At 36.1% G+C, this 18,151-nt stretch overlaps 1 protein-coding gene across 6 annotated transcripts in view; it reads left to right on the top strand.

Annotated features, from left to right (window-relative positions):
* Positions 1 to 18,151, top strand: part of TAFA2 (TAFA chemokine like family member 2) — a 176,594-nt gene that overhangs the window by 102,820 nt on the left and 55,623 nt on the right. The window contains exon 1 of one of the 6 annotated variants that reach the window (XR_007905944.1): positions 14,100 to 14,122. The exons of the other annotated variants lie outside the window; for them this stretch is intronic. The gene's annotated coding sequence lies outside the window, so the exon portion shown is untranslated. Of the gene's footprint in view, positions 1 to 14,099; positions 14,123 to 18,151 lie in introns of those variants that run through there. 6 annotated transcript variants of the gene reach the window in all.

The raw sequence follows: 18,151 nt of genomic DNA on the forward strand, positions 1-18,151 counted from the left end.
TTCCATCGCAGAGTTATTTACCTTAAGAACAACACTGAAAATGAGAATGCAATTTGTCCTATGAGACCAAAATATTGTCATACGAAATCTCAGAACTGTGAACTGAAATCTGACATAATGAGCAAATTTCCATGTTGTGTCACACTATGGACAGCTTTGATTTCTGTGTAACTGAAGTCTAGGCAGAAGATATGGTTTTGTTTCCTGTTCAGGCTGCAAAGGTGAGGATTTCACATTTAGAACTGGAGATGGTGTATCTTTGCTTAGTATGAACCTGCATGCATTTCTTTGCACTCAATTATTTAGGTAGTGTCCTTGATTATTTTTTTCTCTAATTTTAATTTTGGCATTTCACCTAGATTTTGCTTAGTCTGATGTTTTACTCTGTGATACTAGTTCTTACTTTTGAATGTTTCATTCCGAAAGCAGAAGCAGTAACTTCAATTACATGTTAAAATCAAGGATATTTACTTTTTTTTGATGTTGGCTTAGTTGCTTTGAGCGTGGTGATAATGCTGCCAAGGTCGTGGGTTCAATTCCCATACAACCATTCATTTAGGAATTGCACTTGATGATCCTTGTGGGTCACTTTCAACTCACAATAACCAGTGAATATCTGTGAATGCAACTGTGAAAGTTGTTTTTCTGGGAAGCCTTTCATTTTTTATAATTTCTTTTTGATTACAATTTTTGAACCAGTCGGAAGTCCAAAGAACCATTCTAGGCACTTAGGAAGGAACCAGTACAGTCCTTTCACTAATTTGTTTTGCCTTTTTTTTCATAATGACCAGACTTTAGGCATGTGCTTAACTTTGTGCCCAGTGAATACCTTCAGCGAAGCTGCTAGGAACTGGTTATTTAAATGTATTCCATAGGTTGGAAATTTTGTGGCAGTTCCCTCAAACATAGAAGAAACCAACTTCTGGTATTGCTCCACTGAAATGCTGATAGAACTACCACGTCACAAACGCTGCCCTCCTCTGCTGCCCAAATTGGACAGGTACCACTGTTGTGAAAGTTTAATAATACCATTTAGATGTCAATGCAGCTTGACTTTATAAATAATGGCTTGTAGTGTTCTGTGGTTAATAGGTGGATGAAGTCACATAGCACTTCACTTGAAATCCATACCTGACAGTTTTGAAAATTGCAAGTCTTTTCAGGCAAGTTATTTTGATATCCTATTCCCTCTGGATGTTCATATCTAAAGGTGTGCTGTAGCTGAGATGGCATTGTTTTCTGGACATAAAGGTTGTGGCCGTAATCTGGCATTCATCAGGTCTCCTGACAGACTTATGCATGGCTGTTTATATTTATAGGACCTAGTGCATTCTGGACATTTATTGGCTGTGAGGATGTTCTGTCTTCTACATTATTTTTGTATATAGCTTTCAGTTTGACAGAATATTGCTATTGTAACTGCTAGGGAAACTAACTGGTAATAACAGATACTATTACCAAGCAGTTAAATTGCAAAAGTCCAAGAATTAACAGCTTTGCTATTTATGTGGCACACTAATTTTTCTGCAAAAGGAAATCCACATTGATGAATAATTTAAATCCCAGTCTCCCTGCAAGTGCCCTACAGAGACTGGAGTACATTTGACTGTGAGCATTGTGCAAAAGATTAGTAGCTCCATGGTGGCAATGCTGCTATGTGTGAATTGCACTTTTAATTTGTCTTCCCATCTGACAGAGCATCTCATTATACTTCAAAAATGTATTTTAAATGATACTTTTTAAAATTCTCAGTTGAAGGATAGTTACATAGAAAAGGTGAAGATTAAATAAATTGTTTTAAGTCATATCACCAAATCATTTTAATGAGAACATTCTTCTTACATTTGAAAAAGAATGTTCATTTTATTCCCATCATGTTTAGTTCCAGTCAACCAAACCCAGCAATGACTGGATACAATTTTTCATAATACAATCTAGATGGGAAATGTGTGATAAGCCCTACTTTGTGCCATGAAATTATGCAGGTTCTCTAATAGCTAACTTGTTCGCTATCTTGAGGCTGAAAAGCATTTTATGCAAAATCTTATATAAGATGAAGACTAGGTTTTTTTGTAAGTAGTGCTGAGCTGAAAATTATTACTTCTTATTAATCAGATTAAATTGTGAAGGAGTATACACATAAGGTCCTTAGGTACCCATTTTCAATAGCAACATTACATTTCTTTCACTCCTTCTTTTTGCCCTATTTGCTCTTTTTTAACTACAGTATTGAAATTAGGAAGCATAATAGCTGGTCTATTTAATGGCACATCATTATCTTCCAATAGCTTAATGCATACTATTCATTCTCTCATATTATTCATTAATCCATTATATTTATTCCTTCCTAATCTTTGTGCAACAATGTAAGGAATCTGACTTTCAGTGTACAAATGAATAATATTTTGCAGTATTCGAAGATCCCAATTATTATCAGTGACCTGTTAATTTGATGGTTCAATTGTTGGTAGGATTTCATGTTACTTGGACACTATCTGTTATAGCTCTTGTTTATTTCTCTGGAATGATTTTTTAACAACCAATGGACATTTATATATGGTTTCTGTGTGAATAGGGTTGTATTTATTTGAAACAATTGCATTTAATACTTTCTCTTGTAAAATAAATGGACCGGGTCCTTTGAGGTAAGGGGAGGTTAAGGAGGCTGTTGGGAGCGTGCACTTTGCTTCTGGCAATTCTTTTCCAGCAGAACACAGTCTGTGGGCTATAGCTGCTGCTGCAGCCTTGGCTGAGAGCTGCCATGCCTGGGTGGGGTGGCAGCAGCTCACTTTGCTGGGGGACAGAGCTCTGGGGTCATGTCAGGTCAGACAGGCTGTTCTAGCTCATGTCTTTAGCTGTATTCCTGTGCTATATATGGGTTGGCAAGAGGTGGTTTTACTGCTTTTTAGGTTTTTTTTGTTATTAGCACACAAGTTACTCTAGAAGATTACTTTACAGTTAATAATGATTGGTGAGGCATGGGGTGTGCATTCAGATCCAGATGTGAACTTCAGAGACTGCTGGAAGATATTTAGACCTACATTTCTGACTTATGTCTCATGTCACCTACTGTTCTTTTTCATATTTATTTACCAAGTTGAGTTCATGTAAACTCTTCAATTTTAAACCATTCTTTTAGGTCACTCTTCATTTTGCAGCACCTGTAGATTTAGCTTGGCAGAATTAATTTAAAAATTAGTTTTTATTGTATGCTTTTCTGACACATATAGCTGTAAAGTGCTCGTATTTAAACCTAATAAAAGAATAGATATATAACAAAAGGGCAAATAATAAAGTCCAAAATGGACACCAGTGTTTATTAAGACCTTATGTCTCCCACGAACTGAAGGTGTAGCTCCAGTCCCACAGAAACTGAAATGTGCTGAGTTTTAGATACAAAAAGTTGTCCCAATGCAGGGTTCTAGGCTAGAGCACTCAACACCTTCTGTACTTGGCCTCTAACTGCAGACATGCTCATGAGCTGTTATTCAGTGTGCATACTGAACAGTAATTAGACTTCATAAAGCTATGCAGGCATTTTGGAAAAGAAGTCTCGCTACAGTTTTAAAATCAACTTCCACCATCTGCTTGGGAAAAGCAGTGAGTCGGTTTCTTGTGAACTTGGCAATTAAATATGCTAAAATATAGTAGTAGCAGGATACAATGTTTGCCATACCTATTAAGAACAAAAAAAAAATACAACTAAACAACACCAAACCTCAGACAAAGAATTGCCATCTGGTTACCAGGTAAAACAAAACTCTTGATACTCATCAAACACCCTCATTTAGTGACGAATTTTAAAGCAACAGGAATTAAATTCTGAGTAGAAAAGCAAATTTTTCTATTTCAAGTCTTTAAAAAGCTGTAAAATGCGTAAATCTGTATAATATGGACTCTTTTATTTAGATTGTTTTTCTGTCTTTTGTTTTTAGATTTTTTTGATTGTTTTTAGAGCACAGCAACAACCGCAGAAATTTTAGCAGTCCTCTGATCTTACAGAGATTAAGGTCTGCACAAGGACATAGAAGACTGGTGTTCCAGTTCTTGGAATAATGACAAGATGGGTGAAATGTCATTTCTGCTCTTTACAGTAATAAAGGAAAGCTAACAAATATACAATACCTTTTAAGGATAGGTCAGGACTTCAGATATTCTGGAAAATGGTGTTGAGGAATAAACTCGCTTCTAAGACTCATTTGGGTGTTCAATTTCCAGAGTCAGTTCCTTGGGGTATTCTCTCAAGAATAATTTCAATGGAGAGCTCTGTACAGCAGAAGAATACAGTGAACATAATGCTTTCAAACAGGTACACTTCAGTAGTTGGCATAGGTGTACAGTTCATTGCTGCTGTTCCTACCAGGAGGAGATAGTTGTCATAACCATGGGAAAAGAGGAAATCACGGGGGTTTTAATATGTTCTTGCTGGATAAGTAAAGGACTCCAGGGGTGAGCTTCATCTCATCCAGCCTTAAAAAGGCAGATCTGTCTGTCTAGACTAACTTCTTTAATTCCTTTTATAATGAATGGAGGGAAACTTGCAATTACTGGGATGATTCAGCAGCCCTTAGGTACCTGTGTTAAGCTGCTGTAAACCACCTCTGGAATCTCTCTTTTCCCTTCCATCAAGTCTAAGAGAGGTGTAGACATTTAGATATTTAATCTTTAAAATGTTTTAGTTAGAACAAGTGACTCCCAACTTATGTGGCTAAAACTATGTTTTAGTTTTGTTGTCTACTAAAAGCAGACTAGAGAATGGTTGAGGCTGCAGTTACCATTCCATCATTGTGCTTGCAAACTGTTTCCAAATTTGCCTTAGTACCTTTTCTTTCCTGGATAATGTTTGGTTGCTATGTTTAATGGGGCAAAGGTTACTTGTACATAGTTCAACTTTGTGTTGTGTTTAAGTGTTCTGAACAAGTCTGCCTGAAGGTGTCCTTGCCAGTTCTAAGCTCCTGCTCCTTTCTGGTGGTGTGACACTCATAATCTTATGTCTCATGGAGAAGAAGATGGGGGAATCTGTTGATAAACTCAGTTTTTCTTCTGGATGTTCAGCCCTTAAAATATGCTTCTACAGTCTCTGGAGTGCTAGACGTGTCTGCATTTAGAGGTCTGCCTTTCCTCTGACGTAACAAATTCTGATGTGACGCTGAGATCCAATCTCTGACTTTGACTTGTACGGGAGAGAGTGGCAACCTTTGTGGTCAAAATGTTGTTGCAAATCATAATCAAGTGTGTCAGCTACTGAACTGAATAAGTCCGCTGATAATGTCCCATATTTTTTAGAGATTATCTGCATTTTCTCATTTGATTTAGAAATTACTTTGTTGCCCACAATCAGCAACAGTTCTCATACCTTAGAGATGTTTTCTTCAGTGTTTTAGGGATTACTCCATGCTTAGCTCTTCAGTTTAGCTGAGCCAAATGTCTTAAAAATACAGCTATTTACAAACATAGTATCAGCCTACTTTAGTGAAGACATGCTGAAAATATAGATATTTTAAAATTAACTACTTCCATGTTGTTGATATACTGTGAATAGGAAGTCACAGACATGAAGCTCAACTAGATCTGTAATAACCTTTATTAAAAGAGCTACTTCCAGTGGAATAAACGTCCAAGTAATTTTGGGGTGCTTATTTTGAATCTTTAGTGTGTGTGTCTGCCATGTAGGTTCTATGTAACCTTCTGGGCAATAATTTTTCTCTCATCTCATGAAGTGCTGCAAATTTCATAACAAGGCAACAGGCTTGTAGTCACTGGGTGTGTTTTCAATTTATACTAATAGTACTCTGACACTTAATGGCACAATCAAAAGCAGTGATTCCATTTCCTAAAACCAAAGTGCTCTCTATAAAATATATATTTATAATTTCAGAGAAATTATAGACATATGCATCAACCATTATGGTCCATTCAAAGATTTGTTGTAAATACCCTATCTTTGTTCAATTTAAGAATAAAATGAAGTCAAGGTATTTGCACAAAAGTTGAAATATCAGATTTATTTAACCCATATTGACAGTACTTAGTTATTACCCTGCAGAAATAAAGCATCATAGGATTAATTGATTGTTCTCTTCTTCAAATTGTGAAAATCCAGTATTTTGTCTCAAAATTAGACTTTTCCTGCCAAGCAAAAGCTAGGTATTTAGCTGAAATTTCAACAGGAGAGATACCAGAATTCTACATGGCACGTTCATCAGAGGTTTACATTACAAGGTGTTGACTGATATGAACAAAATAACTCTTTGATGAGGATTCTTTAAGTCTATAAAGAAAAGTCTCATTTGCTCCATACTCTGTACATCCTGGCAGGATCAATGTTTTACTTTTTTCTGGCTATGATGTTCATAAATTCTAAGTCATTCCACCTTGTACTGAAGTGGCGGGTACTTTAAGAGGATAGGTAGATATGCATGGCTCAGATTTCTTCTTATTAAGTCTAACCTCTCCTTGCTTTGATTACTTCTGGAAAGCATAGATCTTTCTTCTCATACTGCTGAAAAAAATGATAGAGGGCTAAGAAATATAGCTTCTCTCACTTTTTCGTACAAAAGCTATTATAAACTTAAACACTTTTTGTAATCATGCTGAATATTTTTCAAGAATAAGAGTTTGAAGAGACATTTGGTAGATTTTAAATCAGCATTGCACAGCACACCAGCTACATCATAGGCACATAAATAGGGGGATTAATTATTTTCTTGAATCTTGGATTATAATGGCATTTTGGTGTGGTGTCTTTTTTGATGAAATGTAGTTAGGTGATACTTCTTCTGATGAACTGTGAGGCTGGCAGTTGCTTTCTACTGATTCTTCTATTAATAGAAAAATATTACTTCTGGTAATGTCAATTTGAATAATTTCTAATAATTCAGATTCTTTGATTTTTTGACATGCCTTATTGAACATGTAGTTAAGGGATATTTTTCACACTTTTTTTTTTTAACCTGGGTAGCTATAATACCTTTTTTTCTAGTACATGAAATATGCTGTGCACTGACTTTTAAATTGTATCTCCAAAATTTGCTTTAGCTGTAGCCAACTAAATCATAATTCTGCAGATGCTCTAGAGTTCTGCAAAAATCGGGGAAACTGAATATGGTGTTTTACAGGGATTAAATTTACAGGGACATGGTTGGAGTCCACTGTTAGGGGTACCTTGGTCAAAAATTGTCTGCTGGGACTGAACAATCATTATGGCTTGTAGGAATATTCTATCTCCAGTTGCTAGAATCTAAAGGATAATGTACTGGTGGAGACAGTGATCACTGCATACTCCCAGGAGGATGTAGATGTAGATATAGATGTAGATATATACAGGGGAAAGGGAAGAAAATATAAGGTTCTGTGGTAACTCAAGATCTCAAGATATCATTTGATTTTCATCACAGTTTCATTTGATAAATCCTAAATGAAAGTGTTTTTCTGTTTTACTGTTACTGAAAGAATATTTTTGGTTTTCACGAATTTTGTGCTTGCATTTAACAAAATATTTAACCAAAATAAAACATTATACTTCTTTAACTGATGGTATAAAATAACAAAACAAACTCTTAGTCTTCAAAAATTAGAAGAAACAACTACTTCTGTACAAAATTCCTGTAAGACATAGGGCCCACGAGTTTAGATCTCTCTTTTTGTCTTGAGGAATTTGATAGTGCAGTGAAAGTGTGAATGGCTTGCTCCAAAGATTATCCCTTAATGCTTTTTTATGTTTTATATAAACCATAAAGATTCAGAGGAAGAGTGACTGCAGTCTGGTGGGTGAGACAGTCACCAGGAAGTGAAATACATATTTTTGATGTTGCAATGAATAATAAAGGTTTCTAGGGGTGATATTAGCTAAAGAATCTGAGAGTACCATACACTACTGTGTACTCAAGGGGCTATTTTTCTGGAGATGAAAGTATACATTCCTTCATCTACCTTCAGGGACCTTAATGTGGATTTTCCATATTCTGGGTGACTGATTTTTGTTTATTTAGTTTGATTTATTTTTTTCCTTCTCACAGCTACCTATGTGACCTCAGTGCAAATTTCTGTATAATTTTTAATCAATGAAACAGTATTTTCTCAGCAAGTGAGCTATAGAACATTCCTTTTGCTGTAAGTAAACAAATTCCATCCCTCTTCTAATGCGTTTTCCAAGTTGAAAAGTAGACTTAGTGTATTTTTTAAGTTAGTTTGGACTAAAATTCTCTTCTGTATTGCCTACTTTTCTGATCATTAATGTATATATACCTATTGTCATCACTCAAGCTAGAAGACAACAATAATAAAAGTTAGCATTTTCAGTTTTAAATGGTATTTGACAAAGATAATACTCAGAGGAACAGACCAAAATTGGAAAAAAATTATACTGAGGCTCAGAGACTAACTTTTTGTTTTCTTATACTGCCTGTAGATGAGTATTTCTGAATTACAGCCATCATGAGAAATATCCCATTTATCTTTTACCTCATGTAAAAGATTTTCAGTATAGCTGAACAAGGAATTGGTATTTGATGAGCTTAATCTGGTTTGCACTGCACTGCAAATATGTAGTGGTTTATATTTATGGAAACAATACATTTTGGGTGAGTTTCTTTCCCACTACATTCCATTGTATGCTCGTGTAAATACTTTGCACATCTTGCAGTTGATATGATGACGAATAATTTGAGGTGACTGCTAAACTTTGAGGCCATAGCATGTAATTCAGGTTCATCAGCTCTAGGTTATCTTAGGTGAAGTACAATGAAAACATATGATTGTAAAAGGACACTGGTTTCATTGAGTGTGCAAAGAAATGTCCTTTAGACACTTTCTTTCAAATAAATTTTGGTCCTCCTTTTTCTATTGAAGAAGCTTGAATTGCCACCATCAAATAAAATATATTAGCCTGGATATACAAAAGCAACCCAGCTACCACTGGAAGTACCTGAAAAAAAAAACAACTTTAAAGATTCGTGCCTCTTCTTTTTTCAGGATTTATTTTTGAAATGAGAATTTAACCTCATTCCTACCATTCACAGGAGACTGAGTCTTAGAGCATTTAGGTTAGATGGTGAAAACAAAACATGCATTGGTGTGATACCAGTGAAACAGGAATGGGCACATATTATAACCTACTAAAAAAAAACCCAGAAAAAAACCCCAGAAGAAGCAGTCTTAATTAATAAACTTTTATTTTTATTTATCTTAATGGCTTTTTATTAAAGATACATAGTTCTGTGGTAAGTAATTTTCAGTGTTTAGGTAGTATTTCTTAATTCACTTGGGGGCTAATCCATCTTGACCTTGAAATTTCAGTTTCATTTTTCTCTGTGAAATTTCAAAGCTTGCATAAAGAAATTATGGGAAAATTCTCCTTTCCAGAATTTGTGACTTGTTTTATGCAAATTGTTTACCTTCCCAGTTTAGCTTTTACATTAATTAGACATGAACAACAGTGATGTAAGTGAATTTGTCATACTTAATATAGCTATTCAGAATTAATTTCTATACAGCATCTGTAGATAATTTGAAAAAAGAAGCATAAATATGTAAACTCCACTGATTATTTCAAAATCAAAACTTTGGCAATACTTGCCAAATCTGATTGTCCAGAAATTTAGGTTCATCTTTTTCAAATTCTCAAGGCTTTAATACATGGAAATAAATCCTTTTGTTGCCTTTAGAAATCACGTTTTTTATGAAACTGTGAAGGATAATTAAAATTGAAGTTCTTATCTAATTACTGGACTTTGGGAGCTTTCAGAGAAACATCAATTATTAAAGACTTAGAGAAACACTGGGAGAGCTGTGCTTACTTCACTGTGCAACAGGGCACTGAACTGGAGGCCCATTGTTAGCAATAGCAACTGCAAATTATGCAAGGAGTAATATAAAACCAGAAAACATCCTTTCTTGCATCGGTGTTATAAGAAGAGTTTTCACTTTTCACTGGCATGGATTGTGGGAAGCGCAAGGCAGGTAGCTGTTAAAATGAAATAAAACTAACTGATGCAGAAGGAAGCACATGTCGGCTTAGACTGTGTTTTTTCTTTTCAAATTTCGAAAGCTGTGGTGATTTTCCAAAATTAAAGCAGCATATAATGAACTGCTGATCTTGGTATCATGCATATAATTTCCTGCAAGTCTGGCAAAAGTATAATCATTTCCTTTGATGGTGATGGCAGTGCAATATCTATATTTATGACTGAAATGTTATGAAAATATTATGTTTTTTTTTCTTAGTAAGTAATGTATGTATTGTGTTATATCTGTCTTCTTGTAAAGTGTAATGCTTCTTTATTAAAATTAAGTCGTGATTTCTTTGAAACAGCATTCTAAACCCTTCTACCTCACCATTTATCTTTAGAAGTTTGGGTAATTTTCTGTTGTCTTTCATTTATAGCCTTTCCTATGTTGTACTAGCTAATTCTGTTTCTTACCTAAATACCCCTTTCAGGTCTTGCATGTTTAGAAAGTAATGCTCTTATTGTAAGAGACACATAAAAAGCCTAAGACAGCACTAAAATAATCATAGTAGACTGTACTGCTCTTGTATGTTACCAAATTTGGATTGTTACTGCCAGCAAAATAGGCATTACTTGGTCAAGTTCCAAGACAGTTCCAATTAATCATTATAAAATGAAGAATGGGAGTAAGAAGAAAGACCTCTCTTTAATCATAAATACTGCAAACACTGGCTGTAACCCCTTATTTAGAAATGAGATGCATGAAATTCTGAATATCTTTGTGTCTAATACTGGTGCTGTTAATGCAGTTGTTATGAAAATATAATGAACATAGGCCTCTTTAATAATAATATACAAATGAAAGTAAATAATTTTTTTTGTTCCACTAAGCATGCATGAGAATACAAATGCAGATTTTTTGTAAATATGCTAACATCTGAGGATTTTCTGGGCCAAATACGTATTAGGAACAAAACCATCTTGATTCAGATTTAGTTTAATAACTTCTGATTTAAGGACATTTTACATTGGAATAAAAGAATTTTGATCTAATTATGAATATGATTTTATTTTTTTTTTTTGATAAAGTCAATTGAAGTGTACTTAGGCTCAATCCTTAGCTCAAGTCCTGTCTGCCAGGATGGCATGAAGGCACCGCCTTCCCTCTGGGCCAGGAAATGTAGTGGGGTGAGCAGGGCAGGTCTTTGCTGGCCAGTGTCTGTCGCACTGTCAGTCAACAATTTCCTAGGCTTTCCCTTTTGTCCTGTAATTTTCTGTTATTCACCTGAAAGGGTCAACCTACTCATCTTGGAGGTGTCATTATTGGTAGCTTGGCTACCAGACCAGGGAAAAACTGATTATAAATCCAATGACTGAGAATGGCAGGTATGGAGTCAGTAAAGCATCCAGTTTGACAGTTTTACAGTGAGTTGTACTTTCCTCAACAGTAGAGTTGCTTGTAGATTAGGCAATACTCACTGTGAAAAAAAAGACAGAAAAAAAATTTTCTACGTTGAAAGACAAGGTTTTTACTGTTTCACAAAAAGGAACAATTCACTGGGTAATTTGAAGTAATTTATTCTGCACTCTGTGCACTAAATTAGGGGGATGTACTGCAGGTAACTGTTCTCTGACTTTGGTACACAAGCTGTCTTTTCCCTTTGCTGTGGTGTCACAGTAGGAATAATGGCCCTAAAATGCAGATCCAAACTTGTTTAAGGGCTTCCTGAGTGACAGGTCCCTTTTAACAGGCTGTTGAGGTTTGCTGAGGATCTGAAAAGGCTTTTCAGATTAATCACAACCAAAAAGGCATCTTATCCAAGTATAAAATAATTATAATAATTATCTCCTTCCTCATGAGATTATAGGGCTGCATCTACATTAGCAAACAGTTTATCCCTACAGAAGTGATTTTGTAGACCCAAACTGCTGTTGCTGAGGGCATGATGTCCACATTATAATAATTCAGTGGAGAAGAAGGGTTTTTTTGACTAGCCCTTGTCCCTAGAACTGAACACCCCTAAATTGTTGGAGTGCATTAGGTGCACTCTTGGGCTCATCTTCTGCTTTATTTTCATCTAAAAGGGATTAATTTGCTGTGAATCGTTCCAGAATTGTTACATGATGGGATCCAGATCATAATAAATGGAGACAACATGAAAATTTGTTTGAAAAGTGAAGATCAGCTTCAAACTGAAATGCCAGCATAAATGCACCTTGTAAGAGTCTCTGATTCAGGGCACTAGAGGATCAACACACTACTTATTGATTTGTTTTGTCATTTATTCTCCTGTTGTACTCTACCTACAAATCTCAAGCTACATATCATGCAGCAGGAAGCTGGGTATAGACTTTTAAGAAGTGCTGATTATGACTGGCTATTTAATGAGCTCCTCGCCATATTAAAATGCCATTGCAAGACTGGCATAACACATGTCAAGGAGAGTGCATTATTTCTTGAAGTAGACTCACTTGGATGAAAATCAGGATTGTAGGTCTATATGACTCTTACATAGCTGCTGCTACCCTTCAAAAGAGGATATTTGAAATGGGGGTGAGAAATTGATTTGATTTTTCAAGGAAGACTGGGTGCCAGGTAGATACTTCAGCTATCGCAAGGCAAATCCTGACCTGACTTGAATTCATTCCTAGCAAACCATCACAGGAATACTGTATTTTTTTTTTCAGTTTGAGCTGGTATTAATAATTTCTTACTGTTTCAGAACACTGACAAGGGAGCAGAGACTGAAAGTCAAAATTGTGTGGCATATTGGATGATTCTCAAGATAGCATTAGTTATTATAGTCTATGCAAAAGATTAGATAACATAACAGGGCCAAAACCCCACTAATATTTGATAAAACCCTGTGTATATAGAGAAAAACCATTTTACTTTTCTGTGAAGATTCATATTTTCTTCATGTGCCTGTGTGGGCATACCTCTGCTGAGTAGAAAATGCTTTATCTAAATCCAGACAAATTATATCTACTTCATTTCTTTGTCTGGAAAATCAGTTATCAAAAAAGCTGTCAAGTTAGTCTGGCACAAGCTACCCTTGGTAACACTGCTACAGTTTATCTTATTTCTATTTACTTCCCTGTCTATAATCTATCTTTTTTCTTCAAAACCTCCAAAGCTCTTGCAAACTGAAGAGGTCAGAATATTAGGCTTACACTTGTCCAGATAATTTTCATCCTTGCTATTAAATATGGGCACTTCAGTTGCCATTCTCCACTAATATTTGATCCTTTCTGTGCCTTGATGGATTTGGAGGCTTATTTCTGCAACCGCGGTGGCCTTTATGAAATCACAGTACACCTAGTGATTCAGGTCTCAGTGAGACTTTTTGTTCAAAGCCCACTGCACAGTTATCCTTTTTTTCAAGTTAAGCTTTTGATTGGTTAGTGAGATATGAATAAAGAAAATAATCATCTGCAGGAGGATCACGTATAAGATATAAGCAAATACTACTGCCGTGATGATTAAATGAATAGCTAGTACCCCCTGCAACTTAAAGCTCCCTTAAGCATAGAAACTGGGAGAGAAATAGCTTAAAGTGGCATAATAATATCAGAGGGAATGATGAAACTTGAAACCTAAGTACCCTCTAATTCTGAACACTTAACAGTCAGAATTTATTTCACAAGGGTGTAGGACATCACTGGGCAGATTAAAGATATTAGAATGTCTTAGATGTTTAAATATTCTGTAATGTTTTATGTTAGCATTTAAAACCACAATGAATGGCACGTGTTCATCTAATGCTAGATTATTACTGTTAGTTTTACATTTTCATAAATACATAGAAGTATAGAATCTAACCCCCCAAAAATTCATGACATTTTCTTTCTCTGTACTGAGTAATGTGTCAGCATCAATATTCTTCAGGTGAACACTCTTTAGCTGGTCTTAATGAAATGACTAAGAAAGAAATTTAATATATACACAGTTAAATACTTCTGTATTTTTTGAGTTGAAACTGGCTAGGAGGGCTGTGCATTTCTTGTTTACTCTTTCTTTGTTTTCTTTATTGCTTTCAGTAAGGTATTGCATTGGAAAATTAATGAAGGTGAAAATTACAATCAACTGTGTCTACAAAGAACTGGGTTAATCTGGAAACAGGGGAGATTAACACTGATAGCAGTTTAGAGGGAAGACCATTTATCGGTTTCATGTAAGTTTTCAAGGTGATATCATCACAACCATGCATACCCTTTTGGAAGAAATAAGTTTTCTCCACCATCTCTCAGTGTTTCTAGCTGGGAGATTGAATGCAGCTAGGTGGCTAAAGTATTTTATACCTCTGATAATTTGAGCATTCATACTTATCAGATTCTGGAAACAATAATATATATGTAAATTTCACATCCAAGTGCTATGAGACTGTTGGCAAATGTAATTACCTGTATGTGCATCTGTCTACAGTTTCCCTCTACTGGGAAACTAATTGAAGAATGTAAATAAGAATGGTTTCTCGTTTATTGCATGTTTTCATATATTCCATAACTTTTATTTTCCAGATACTTGAGACATTTTCTTTTCTTGAAACTGTCTCTTCTTATAAAAGCTCACTCAATAGTCAGTTTTCAAGAACTCGTGTTGCATACATATATTTCTGGCAAAGTATGTGCTAAAATTTAAGTATGTGCTTAAGTTACACTGATTTAAATAGAAGACAAGCGTGGGCATGCATATCAATCATATGCTTAAATACTTTTGGCAAGAGGATTTCATTTGCCTCAGTGTCTTAAGTCTTAGCACAGTAGCCTTTCAAAAGACATCTTTATGGCATTAAAGCCTAAAATTCTTCAATCTGCTTCCACTGTTAAACTTCAACTGAAAGGAACAGTGGCAACATTACTGTATTGGTCTGCCTACAGTGCTTTAACTGTTTCTGAATATTTCTCAATAGTGGGGCTAAGCTCTCTGTTGGTACTTATTCTGGCTATTGAAAGATCCACACTAGTAAACAACAATTTTTGGAAAAAAGAACCAACAAAACTGACCCCTTTTGCTTTGCATGCAGAGATTTCCTATGTGTCTCCTACTTGAGGCTGGCATGCTTTGCTAGGCTAAATGCCTATTGTCTTTCTTTCCTTGCCAACCTTGATCAAAGAAAGTAGCTTGTGAGAACAGGTCCGTGTTTGTCCCTCAGCTTCATTTCGGAATCGAAGTGAACTTTTTTTTGTGTCTGTTATAGGCTGTGATGTATGAAGCAGAAGGGAGATTGATTTTCACAAGCTACCTTGTACCTGAAGTAACGAGAGTGGCAAATTACTTGTTCACTGAGCAAACATGACAGGAATGTCACAGAGGGAATTTATATATATGCAAATGCACAGGGGTCACATCGGTGTTACTTTTGCAAAGTGACCTTATTCACCAGAGGGGCATTTTTAAATCTGCACTAGCCTACAGGAAAGGCTAAATAAAACTGCAAATACCTGCATTGTGTGGGATGTAGAAACTTACACAACTAATAACTAATGTAAGATTCAACACAGTACAGAACATAATTTAACTGGCTGCATTATTTCTGTACAAGAGACTTGGGGTCTCAAGTGATTTCTACTACTCATTTAGGCTTTCTCTGGAGTAGCAAATAAAATATTTGTCATAAAAAGAAAAGTAAGAGGATGTGGGACTAATTTTCTGTCAGGTTTTTGTCTCAAGCATTTTGTCATGATCCAGTAAAGAAATGGGCTTCTGCGCCTCTTTATGAACACTTGCATTCACAGGGTGTATGTGTTTGCAAAAGGAAAATGGATCTTACTGACAGTGAAAGTTTCCAAATATGTAAAGTAGGAATGAATGAATTTTGAACAGCTTCACAGAAGCTGATGTTTGTAAAGAAAAGAAAGATAAGGAGCAACAGAGAAAAATGCAGTTACTCCAAGGAACAGATGAGAATTTTATTTGTATATAAGCTTTTAAAGGAAGAATGAAAGCTATTATTTCCTTACAGTTTTTTTCTCCTTGACAATAAAGATTATATGTGTTTGTGCTTCACCTAAAATCAGAAAGCAAGGCAATTTAGCACTGGCCATACAATATAAGGTAGTTCCCATGTGATTCTCCTCTAAGTCTGAGCTGTTGGAAAGGTGGCTGATCTCAAGCCCAGAAGCAAAGATGGAAGGAAGTAGAAACTCAAAAGCTTATGGATGCTACATTGAAAATACATATCTGTGCATGGCATTTTCAGTACAGCCAAATGGTTGGACCACATCTGCTGTTGAGAGGGAGCTGACAGTGAGGTGGAGCAGTCATGAGGAGAGCCTGTGCAACCTAGGAGTATATTCACAGTTTGCTGCTCTTGAGCCACAGAGGCTGAGGTGAAGGATTTCTGCTGACATGGCAACTCGTGGACCTTCTCTGCAGGATCACATGTGGTTTCACCCTGAGAAAAAAACTCCTGCAGTTTTTTGTCACTAATCACCAAAACATTAATATTCTTGAGTACATGATACCAGATTGGTGATGGTCTCATGAAGTGTGCTTCAGGGAAATGGAATTTTAGGGAGGAAAAGCAACAAATCCTATGAATTTATTCCATGTGTTATGGTGATAGTGAAGAGCTGGGCACAGCAGAGCCATCTCACACTCAACCACTGCCTGTTCAAATTATGTGGGTGACATCTTTTTGTTATATTTTGAATGAGTCCCTGAACCAGAAAAGGAGCTATCTTTCTTTTTTTCCTGGCCTCAAAGCACATTGAGAATTGAACTCAAACACGGCAACATTTCATGTCCTCTTCTGTGTGAAAGTGCTGAGAATTCCTTGAGTTTATTTCCAATATGCTGAGGTTTGAAACTGAAAGAAATTTTTTTTATGCATAAAGCTTGTATTTTTGTGTAAAATGAATTTTTAAATGTAGGTTTTTCTATAGCATGGCTATCCTCCATTTGGATCAGCTTTGGCTTATGTGGCATTATTGAAGGCTGTATGGATCATAGTGAGGGAGAGGTTCTGCAGAAAGAAAGGTAAACAGAAGACAAAAATGTCTCAAAGTGAAAACCTTTCAGGTTAATAGCTGTAGTTTGTCTGTGGAGCTCTGCATCGCCTCTAGCAAAAGTGGACCTCATTTTAGAGCTCATTTGTTCTAACACAACCAGTTATGTTAGCGTAATAACAGTACTGTAATGGACTCATTTTTATTTCCTGGATGCACTTGCTTGACATGGATCAGGGTTGCAAGAGGCCAATAGTTATGTTTCAGAGCTGAGGTCAAATGATATCTAGTTTCAGTGTCTACTCAGTGCTATATCATGGGCTGTTTTGCAAATGCACAAAAAATAACCAGTATCAGAATTTCTGAGCCCAGGTGATAATGCATGCACTCAGATACTGAGCATATCTTATGGCCTCTCCTTCATTACTAGCTATTGGCCTGCTTTGCTGATGAAGTGCGTGCATCCCAACCACTCAGCTTCTTGTAGTACAAACCCTTCATTTTTTATTTCTAGGCCTGTATTGCTACAGGCCCCTGTGTGTAGCAGGACTGCTGAGAACAGGGTGCTTCATACCTTGTTTGTGCTTATGCAGCCTCTTGTCTGTCCTTGGATTGACCACTGTGAGCAGACAATGCACACAACTACAGGTCTAGGTCTAGGATTATGCAGCATAATTAGTTTGAAGCTTAACATAATCTTCCAGCTTTTTCTGTTTGAGCTGCTGTATATTATGAATGCTTTATCTGCTCAGATTTTTTTTTGGTACTTCTGCTGGTGGCCTCTGAACCATCAGTCTCAAGCTAGAACTGCTACTTGCGCTGACTTTTCTGTTAATTATGCCTATTATGGGACTACTATTAGAAAAAGTTTAGATTTTTGTCCTTCTAAAGGTGAATACCACAGATAACTAGTGTAGAATAATGTAATAGGCTTGTGGTACAAAAATGGTGTATCGTTTTTCTCATGATTGGAAAACCTGGCAATGGTACTGAGTCCAGATTTTCAATATTAAAGGTGAAAACCTTTCCTTACTTTGCAGAAAACATTCTTTTCTCACTCAGACCTGGCTTACTCCTCTTGGGTGTTCTGGGCTGCATGCAGAGCTTTGTATCTTCTCTCTGCCATCCTTCCAGAGGGGCTGCTGTTCACAGGCAGATAGGCTGGTTTTCTCTCTTTCCGTTGCTGGTCCTGTTTTTCCTTCTACATTTGTATTTTCTGATGCGCATTTGCTGCCAGTCACGCAGCACAGTGA

The sequence above is a fragment of the Manacus candei genome, unplaced genomic scaffold (assembly GCF_025592945.1).
Source record: "Manacus candei isolate 608988 ecotype Guabito, Panama unplaced genomic scaffold, ASM2559294v1 h1tg000043l, whole genome shotgun sequence".
Taxonomy (NCBI): domain Eukaryota; kingdom Metazoa; phylum Chordata; class Aves; order Passeriformes; family Pipridae; genus Manacus; species Manacus candei.